This window comes from Pteropus vampyrus, unplaced genomic scaffold (genome assembly GCF_000151845.1).
Source record: "Pteropus vampyrus isolate Shadow unplaced genomic scaffold, Pvam_2.0 Scaffold1, whole genome shotgun sequence".
Lineage (NCBI taxonomy): Eukaryota > Metazoa > Chordata > Mammalia > Chiroptera > Pteropodidae > Pteropus > Pteropus vampyrus.
The window spans coordinates 41884282-41891617 of record NW_011888782.1 but is presented as its reverse complement, the minus strand read 5'-3'; the positions used below and the strand labels follow the sequence as shown (position 1 = coordinate 41891617).

At 39.4% G+C, this 7336-nt stretch overlaps 1 protein-coding gene across 1 annotated transcript in view; it reads left to right on the top strand.

The window, feature by feature from the left end:
* The first annotated feature begins 464 nt into the window (after window positions 1–464).
* The window catches only part of TMEM45A (transmembrane protein 45A), a 63713-nt gene continuing 56841 nt past the window's right edge, over window positions 465–7336 (top strand). The window contains exon 1 of the mRNA XM_011354414.2: window positions 465–810. The gene's annotated coding sequence lies outside the window, so the exon portion shown is untranslated. The remainder of the gene's footprint in view (window positions 811–7336) is intronic.

The following is a 7336-nucleotide window of genomic DNA, read 5'->3' as shown; positions in this document are numbered from 1 at the left end:
GGAGAAAGTGGAGAGAGTGAAGTCCTAAAGCGGGCCTGAACTCCCTTTGGGGTCGTGGGCCTCCCGGACCCCTAGTCTCTTCCACTCGGCAATGCAGGGTACTTAAGCGATGGCGGGCGCCCTTAAATTTCATCCCAAGAACAGATTAAAATCATCCCGTTTAAATAAACAGGCCAAACTGCCTATAAGGACGGTGCATAACAGAGCACTGGATGCGGAGGGCCTCCCTCTGGGCTCGAGGCCCCTCTTGGGTTCGGCGCGCCGCCGCCGCCGCCGCCGCCGAGTGCCACATCAGCGCCCGCGCTGCACTTCCAGGTTCCTTAAGAGGATGGAAAGAGCTGGCCCTGGCGGCGGGGGCGGGCCCGAAGCCCGCGGGAGTGGCGGGTCGGAGGGCCAATAGATAGCAAGCGAGAAGCCTGCGGCCACCAATGAGCTGGAGCTTCGGGTAGCCGCGGCGACCGAGGTTCGTGCCCCGCGGGGGAACCAGATGAAGCACATCTGGACAGCTGTGCTGAGGAACTGTGCAGCGCCTTCGCGGGCTGACTTCAGCAGAGCACGTCCCCCACGTCCTCGCCTTCTAGCGACTTATTATTTATTCATTTTCCCAAAGAAACAACCAAGGATCTAAGTTTAAAACTTTCCCCCCTCCTAATGCGAGACGGGGCCAGATCCTATCTAACACACAGTTTAATTTTCATGGGGCTCTGGGATCAAAAGAACAGAAACAGCAACAACAAAAGCCCAGCCGCTGTCTGATTTAAAATTGGCAAAGTGGGAAAAATAAAGTGTTGCGTAAACAGACTGAGTTGGGTAAGTTTTGGATATATGCTGGATGTCGTATTTCTCCCGCTGTGATCTCTGAGTCTTTTTGCTCTTCTCACTAGTCTTCTCTTCATCAGGGAGAGAAAAATATGCTTGCTGCCACAAACTGCATAGACCCTCGGCTTCCTTTTCTTCTACTTTGCTAAGATTTTAACTTTTTGGCTATCTGTATGGTATTTTTAAATTTCTTGGTAACAGAAATTTAACTGATATCTTGCTGTAAGCCTCTCCTAACTTTGAAGTTGAACCTACTGATAAATTTTTTTTTAATTTTCTTTCTGTGAAAACCGAGTATACATTTGTAAAGCCAAAATCTTTATACAGCCTCCACTCCCTGACTGTTTTGATAGAACATTGAGAAAACTATCTGGCTTATTCACAATCAACAAAACTTTTTCTTCTGTTAATAAGAAGTTTAATATTAGATTATTTAAAGCCTCAATTATGTAGATAATTGCTGTTTTACTTACATTTGAATGTAATTGTAATCCAAGTGTATCTTTTCTATATTTTCCTATCCATAGTTGGAGGCCCATATTCCTTTATGATTGTTAAAAAAACACCTCAGACACGTGACAGACAACTGCATGCATCAGTAACCTATACTGTAATTGTAGATTAATCCCATAATTCTATCAAGACAATATTCAGAGTGATTGTTAGATGTATATGCTTGCAAATAGTACTGGTATATATTTCAAGATTTAGGAACGGAAATGATGGCAACTATTGAGCTAGGTGAATGGCTTGAGGCCCATTCCATTTGAAGCATCTATAATTCTCTCTACTTAAGCAATGTTTTGGATTTGAGACTTTATTATATATTATTTACCATCATGACAGATCTTGCCAGAATCGTTCTTTAATTTCTGACTCAGAAAGCAGTAGGCGGGAATTTGGTGCCATAATTGCAGGGCATGTTTTTGATTCAGAAAGGCAGTGAATGCAGTGAGTGGACCAGTTGAAGTGGTTTTTGGGATACAGTGTTAGAAAGAACAGTGTTGCAGAGAACCAATATACAGAGGCAGCTGGCCTGGTTCAATTCACAACTCTCACTGACCTTGGGCAAGTTACTCAACGCATTCATGTCTCAGTTTCTGTCTTTGTAATATGTAGATAATAGCACCTACGTCATGTGGTTGTCTAGAGGGCTAAGTGAGTTAACATGTGTTAAATAGAGTAATTCTGGTACATGGTACATATTTTCTGTTTTATTCCCTCTTCATTGCCTTCCTTTCCAGCTTTCCCTGCTGCACGTCAGTTTTCTCACACCACTATTCTGTGACCTCTGTGCCAGCAACTAGTGTTTACTGAGTGACAACCACTTGTTAGCAATGTACTGTATAAAGCTGTAAAAGAGAGAGCTTCTTGAGAGGGGAGCGAGGTAGAATTTATCAAATGCCTTAGAAAAATCTAGAAGGTTCTGGAAGTGCGGAGGATAGAAAGAGGACATCTTTTTTTTTTTTTCCCAGTCAATAAGAGGACTTCTTATTGTAAGATGGCTTCATGGAAGAGTTGGCATTTCCGGGAAAAGATTTTGACAAACAATTTTAATTGAGGGGAAAGGGATCCTAGAACAGCAGGTGGCAAGGATTCTAGGAGGAAGGGAAAACCTGGGAAAAGCATAGACTGGAAAGTGTCTTCGAAGACATTGGGTTGTAATGCAAGATAATCCATGAGAAGTTAGTGGGAAGAAAGGTTGGAAAGATGGGAGAGGTGGGAGAGAAAGACATGATGAGCCTGATGGAGAAGGAGAAGCTTGGGAGGTAAGTTGGTGGGGGATATGGAGAGCTGAACTGATAGCAGTTACATAGTGGAAGTAGTTCTGGAATGGTCTATTTCTGTAGTCTGGTTTCTAACTCTTGTCCAGCATACCCTACCCATCTTCTCCACTACTTCTGTGACCTGTCTTTCAGGGCCTGTAGGCTGTGTAGGCAGAGCTGACCAGCGAGTCTGGACCCTACTTTTTGGACTCATCTCTGGTGGCTATCTTGGAGCTCTGCTGAAGTGGTCTGGCATTCTGGATTATTACCCTTGCTACTTTTCAGAAACAGACTGCATCCTAAAGTCTTTGACATGGATGGTTGTTGCACCCCTTCTCAGTCCTCAAACACACACAATGTTTGCAGAATAGCTCTTACTCTGCTGAGAGAATCGTCTATTCACATGTTAATACTTTTAATTTCATAATTTACAATTATTGAAGTAGATAAGATTTGTAGTATGCACCTAAGTGGAGAGTCAGTTTGGAGATGTCTTGCTGTTTCTTCTTCCAAGGCATTGTGCTCTGTCAGATAGAACCTGAGTCTGGCTCTGGTGTTACTGCTGGACACCTGTGTGACCTACGGCAAGACATGGAACCATTATGGCCCTCTCTGTACCATCATCTGAAAAATTATCTCTAAGGTCTCTTCTCCTTTGGAAGATTTTATATTCTTCTCCCCTTGTCCCTGGGACAGTCTGTTGCTTGCAGATAGCTATTCGATACATCTATGGCTAACATTTTCTGACCACTTAATATATGGCAAACATTATTCTGAGGGCTCTTCATGTCTTAGCTCGTGTAAGCCTTTCAATAACCCTGTGAGGGTTCGTATCTATTACCTGAAGAGACAAGAGGCACAGGAAGATTAAGAAACTTGCTCAAAGTCACACAGTGAACAAATCGCAGATGTGGACCCAGACAGTATAACACCAGAGCCAAAGCCTTTACCACTAGTCTGCACTGGCTTAAGTTTAATACAGCTGGGCTACTATTTTTGTTTGTGGTAGTGGCAGTCAAGAAGTCCATGGAAGGGGGATCATTGGAGGACTCCAACTGGTAAAATTTTCCTGGAGGGACCAGAATACCAACATGAGTATTGTTTATGGGATGTGCTGCACGTAGAGACAGGAGACATTTTATTTGTTTATTGGATGGAGCTCATTGATGACAAGCATTCTATCTTTTCATCTTGTTTGAACAGAACCGCCATAGTCCCTGGACTTATACTAGACATTCAGTAATGTCAGTTGAGTGTTTGTCTCCTTTACAAACTGAAACATAGTATATAAGAGTCAAAAGTAGTGTTTTCTCCTTTATTTACCTGCTTTCTTACCATTCTACTACTCTCTCCAGAGATAAACTTTGTTAATAGTTTGGCCTGTATCCTTCTAGTCCTTCTCCAAGAGTCTATTCACAGGTATGGAGCTAAATATAAATACAATTAAAAAACAAGGACAGAACCACAGTATTTTTATTTAAAAAAATAGAGAAACTATGAATGTTCCCAGGCTTGTGGAAAAATGGGGCAGATGCCAGGTACACATTCTCCTCCTTTTTTTTTGGATCTCCTGGTCTCTTGTCTTATTTCTGGAGATGCTGTGGTTTTGGAATGAGAACTTATGGGGAAGTTCTTATGGTCCTGTTATTAATAATACCCAGTCTGGATTTCACATTTTTAGGGAATTCATTATTAAAATTTTTAATGTATTAAATCAACTTTAAAATATTATTTGAAAAATATTTTAATTTGCTTTTTATCTTATCTTAATGTAGTCACTCTCTTAATATAACACATTGACTAAGCACAGACTTTGGACTCAGACTGTGAGGGTTTCAATCCAAGATTTGCTTCTTACTAGTGTACCTTTAGCAAGTCAGTTTTTCTAAAAGACTTTATTATCTGTAAAACGGGCATATCAATAGGCATTAAATGAGAAAATCTATATAAATAATTTAGCATAGTGTCTGAATCATAGTAAAGCCTATATATGAAAGTACTTAATTTTTTATGGTGGTAAAATGTAACATAAAATTTTAATAATTTTATGCCATTTTAATAATTTCTGATTGTATAGTTCAGTGGTATAAAGTACATTCACACTGTTGTGCAACCATCTATTTCACCATCTATTTCAGAACTTTTTCATCAAACTGAAACTCTCTACCCATTAAATAATAGCTCTCTATTACCCTTGATGTCAGCCACTGGCAACCACCATTCTACTTTCTGTCTCTGAATTTGACTGCTCTAGATGCCTCCTATAAGTGAAGTTATATAAGACTTGTCCTTTTGTGACTGACTTATTTCACTTACTCTAATGTTTTCAAGTTTCATCCATATTGTAGCATGTCAGAATTCATTATAGTCATGTGTCATTTAACAATACGGATACATTCTGAGAAATGCTGGTTAGGCAGTTTCCTTGTTATGTGAGCATAGAGTGCACTTACCCAATGTAGATGGTCTAACAAACTACACACCTAAGCTATGTGACATAGTCCATTGCTCCTAGGCTATAGGCCTGTATAGCATGTTACTGTACTGAATACTGTAGGCAAGTATAACACAATGGTATTTGTGTATATAAATGTAGAAAAAGTACAGTAAAAATTCAATGCAAAAGATAAAATGTGTGTGTGTGCACATGTGCCAGCACGCTTGGTGGGGAGCAGGAGGAGGGATGTGGAGAGAGGCACTTTCTGAGTGAGAGCAGAGCTCAGGAGGAGGGAGCGAAGAAGGGAGAGAAGGGGAGAGAAAGAGAGAGCAGAGATCAAAAAGAGACCCAGAGAAACTGGAAATAATAAAGGAGAAGGAGAAGAGAGAGAGGGAAAGAGAAACAGGCCTGGGAGGAAAGAGATACCAAGGACAGGAAGTGAGTTTGTGCACACGGTGTGTGTGTGCATGTGCATGTGCGTGTGCGTGTGTGCACAGGTGCTCCACTCCTCCCCAGCCCTCTCCCCGAGCTCTCTCACCAGCTCCAGGCCCAGCCATTAGGTAGGCACAGGGCGGATAGACAACATGCTGAGCCTCCTCTATTTAAACCACCCAGAGCTGGCAGTAAGTTAAACATTTTAGTCAGGTCCAGTCTTTTCTGTCAATATTGCAAGTTAGCTTTTTGCTTAGAATCTCTTTTACTCTTATGGGACCAGTGTCATACATGTGGTATGTTGTTGAAGAATTATCATTATGTGGTGTATAACTACTTTTTAAGGCTTAATAATATTCTATTAAATGGGAATGCCACATTTTGTTTATCCATTCATCTGTTGATAGACATTTGGGTTGTTTACATCTGTGACGGTTAATTTTTTGTGTTAACTAGGCCATAGTACCCAGATATTTGGTCAAATATTATTCTAGATATTTCTGTGAAAATATTTTTTTAGATGAGATTAAAATTTAAATTACTAGACTTTTAGTAGAGCAGATTACTCTCCATAGTGTGTATAGGCCTCCTCCAATCATTTGAAAGCTTTAACAGAAAAAGACTGATCTCCTTTACAGAAAAGGGAATTCTGCCAGCAGATGCCTTTGGACTTGAACTGTAGCATCAGCTTTTTTTTTCCAGCCTGCTCCAGTCATGTGAACCAATTCCTAAAATCAATATCTCTCTGTCTATATCCTGTGGTTCTATTTCTCTGGAAGACCTGACTAATACACTATCTTTTGGCTACTATGAATGATGCTGCTATGAACATTGGTATACAAATGTCTGTTGGAGTTCCTGCTTTCAGTGTTTTTGGGTGTATACCCAGCAGTGGAATTGCAGGATCATAAAGTAATTCAATTTTTTATTTTTTGAGGAACTGCCATACTGTTTGTAGAGCAGCTGTGCCATTTTACTTTCCCTTCAGCAATGCACAAGGGTTCCAATTTCTCCACATCCTTGCTAACACTTGTTATTCTTTTTTTTTTAAATAATAATCAGTGATATCTCATTGTGGTTTAATTTACATTTCTCTAATAATTAGTGAAGTTGAGCATCTTTTCATGTGCTTATTGGCCATTCGTATATTTTCTTTGGAGAAATGTCTATTCAAGTCCTTCGCTTATTCTTATGTCAGGTTGCTTTTTTTTGGTTTTGGTTTTTTGGGGTTTGGTTTTGTTATTGAATTGTAGAAGTTCTTCATGTATTCTCAATATTAACTACTTGTTAGGTATGTGACTTGCAGATATTTTCATCCATTACCTGGGTTGCCTTTTCAGTCTGTTGATTGTGTCCTTTGATGCTCAGAATTTTTTTTTTTAAATTTCAGTTTAGGCCAATTAATGTATTTTTTCTTTTGTTGCCTGTGGTTTTGGTGTTATATATCCAAGAAACCATTGCCAGAGTGAATGTCATAAATAAAGATTTTCTTCTGTTTTTTTTCTAAGAGATTTATAGTTTTCATTCTGACATTTAGGGTTTTTGATTTATTTTGAGTTACTTTTCATATATTATGGAGATATGGGTCCAATTTTATTCTTTTGCATGTGGATATCTAAACAATTCACTTATTAATTATAATGTTCTTCTCTATATAAACATCATTAGCATAAATATGACAGTATAAAAATATTGATTCATTCTTGATTTATTTTTTAAATTATGTCTAAATTTCCTCATAGAATTACTCAAAATTTCTATTCTTTTAACTATTAATGTTTCCAAAGAAGAAAGATTATTTGTGTTGAAAAGGCATTGGTTGCTGATAGCTTTCCTTCCTCCTTTCCTTCCTTCTTTCCTTCCTTCTTTCTTTCCTTCCTTC